This window comes from Eurosta solidaginis, chromosome 1 (assembly GCF_040869045.1).
Source record: "Eurosta solidaginis isolate ZX-2024a chromosome 1, ASM4086904v1, whole genome shotgun sequence".
Taxonomy (NCBI): domain Eukaryota; kingdom Metazoa; phylum Arthropoda; class Insecta; order Diptera; family Tephritidae; genus Eurosta; species Eurosta solidaginis.
In genome coordinates, this window is record NC_090319.1 from 208,193,681 (window position 1) to 208,196,555 (window position 2,875).

At 35.2% G+C, this 2,875-nt stretch overlaps 1 long non-coding RNA gene across 1 annotated transcript; it reads right to left on the reverse strand.

Moving 5' to 3' along the window:
- Positions 1 to 1,915: 1,915 nt before the first annotated feature.
- Positions 1,916 to 2,472, reverse strand: LOC137240771 (uncharacterized). The gene is made up of 3 exons (XR_010949826.1): positions 2,338 to 2,472; positions 2,097 to 2,274; positions 1,916 to 2,035 (listed from the first exon to the last, which is right to left on the reverse strand). It is a non-coding gene; the product is annotated as an uncharacterized lncRNA (long non-coding RNA).
- Between the last annotated feature and the right edge of the window lie 403 nt (positions 2,473 to 2,875).

Consider the following 2,875-nt stretch of genomic DNA (forward strand, 5'->3'; position numbering starts at 1 on the left):
AGTTTTTTAAAATATTTAATAAAACGTGTTTTCTCCAACCTCTGTTGCCTTTTACATAAATGTAGAAATTGACGAAACTCGGATAGAGGCCATAGAAAGAAGAAAACTGAGAGATGCTTCCAATCCTCTTGAAATGAACTCTACGCTGTAAGTACTTGACATACTTAAAGTAAAAAAAAGTTTAATAAAAAAAAAAAAATAGCTTTCAGAGTAATTTCCGTCTTTCAAAAGAAGCTTTCATGTATGTCTTAACAGAAGTGGAAGGCAGTTTGCGCGCCCGAAAAAATAGGACATCGATCCCAAATATTTTGAAAGTTTGTGCCACATTAAGGTTTCTTGCCCAGGGATCATATCAACAGAGTGTTGGAAATGAGACTTTAGTTGGATTAGCTCAACCAACAGTTTCAATAGTGTTGACGGAAACACTAACTGCCTTACAAAGAGCACTCTGCAGTAAATGGATCAGATCGAAGTATACAGAGGAAGAAAAAAGGAAAGCTAAAAGAAATTTTTTTAGTACAAGCGGGATTCCAGGCGTAATCGGATGGATTGATGGTACGCACGTCAAGATTGTGGCACCGGAGAAAGGTTTGCAACATCTTTATTACTGTCGGAAGGGATACTTCAGTATAAATGCAATGATAGTGAGTATGAAAAAGAAAAATTTTATATAAAAATTTTTAAAACTAATTTTGCATACATTTCCGATGTGCGATGATTTAATGAATATTAAGTATGTCAATGCCAAGCACCCAGGGGCCACACATGACTCTATAGTTTTTCAAATGTCTGCGCTAAAGACACAGTTGGAAGCAATGTATGATCGTGGTGAAGCTAATACTTGGTTGTCAGGTATTTATATATTTCAAAAATAGGTCCAATATGTTACTGTAACCATACGTTTTATTAAGGTGATGCCGGTTACGCCTTGACTCCTTATTTGTTGATGCCTTACAGAAATGCTGACGAAGGTACCCTAGAGAGCATGTATAATAAGCGACATTCAAAGGCTAGAAACATGATTGAAAAAACCATTGGGGTTTTTAAGAGCAGATTTAGATGTTTGCTAAGTGCTAGAGCCCTTCACTACACTCCACCAAAAGCCACTTTAATTATAAATGTTTGTGCGGCTTTACACAATATCTGCAACCATTACAATGTACCCTATGATGACGTGGAAGCTGAAATAAATCAAAATGAAGATTCGGAAGTTCTGGAAGATGGTGTCAACCATGATGGTACTACCTCACGACAAGCAGCGGAAAAAATAAGAAGTGTGGTATTGTGCTTACGTTAAAATTCATCTTTTTACTTTAGCTTGAAGAAATAAATAATTTTCATTTAAAAGGTACATGTTTTCATTTATAAGGTACATGTTTTAATTTATAAGGTACAAAATTAGTATCACATTCATTGCGAAAAATTTAAAAAACTTAAATACTAGGTAAAAAAAAATACATTCCAAATTAAATTTAATCCTAATCATTACATGATATTTACTAATATTTCTTTCTGTGCCTATCGCACATACATATTTTTTCCAGTTGCCTCTTATATAAGTATAGCTTTTCTTTTTTGAGGGCCAACTTTTCTTTTTTTAAATGTATTTTGTTTTGATATTTTCGATATTGGCTAAATGGTCGGCTATTTCCCTAAAAGTATTTAAATACACCCTTTGGAACTCAGCTTGCTGAGCTGTTTGTCGTTCCAGTAGTGCAATCTGTTCGTCTTTTCTGACTCTCCGAGTTATATGAGGCACCTCGCCATGTAACTTTTCATTTTTATGAGGCACCTCCTCATCATAGAGGACATCCACACTGAAAAATTGCTCATTTTCGTTGCCATAATTCTCGTCGACATCTGCACCAAATTCTTCTCCTGGGGGATCGTTAAGAATTGGGTAGCTCATTAGCCTGTTTACCGTTTCCTCCAGGTTTGAAAGACTGACGGTGTTGTTTGTTCGCCCTCCTGTAGTACATTCTGCACGATTATGGGCGCTCTTTTTTTTTGTTTTGTATTTTAAGTCATTCCATACCTACATTTCAAATACATAATACTATATTCGGTTGAAAGATCAAAACTTCTAATATTCTTACCCGTTGCCATGATTCAGAAGATCTTAATGGTGGTCCTATTGAATTAAGTTCATCTGCTATTCTCTCCAAACGTGACTTGCAAAGATTCTTTGGGCATAAACCTCTTGCAAGGTCCGTATTTTCCTCCATTAAGGAAACAAGCCGCTCTAGCTGACGCTTTGTGCTTACAACTCTCGGCCTGAAAAATCACAATATGATTACACTGCCTTTCAAAACTCGGGTTGTTAACTTTAATACTTACATATTTTTAATTTTTTTCTTTTTAATTTTGTAAGAATTTTGTATTTACCTTTATTAAACTTTTATTGAAATGACTCGCAACGTATCGTGTAAAAATTGAGCAACGATGGCTAGCGTAGAAAATTGAGCAGCTGATGCGATAGTTAGCGCATGACAATACCACGGTAAACGATAAACGCTAACGATCGGGTTTCACACGCTAGAATTTATTTCATAATACGGCATAACAGATTGCAAGCGTTTATCGTGTATCATATGAGTTCATAATAGGGGTGTTATTTGTTTGCTGACTGTGGACTTAAGCGACTTCGATATGTATCGACTCAGTTATGATGCATTTATAAGTATATACGAATAAATCGCTGCCAGCTTTACGTACTCGTAGATGTACATCTTTCAATTTTTTAAATATTATTTCGGACACTTCGGGTATGAACTTACTAATCGAGGATGTTGACAGACGCGATTGGTAATTTAAGCTCACAAACGATTCACCTATAATAAACATTTAAGATATTTGATATACAAATAATGTAAGA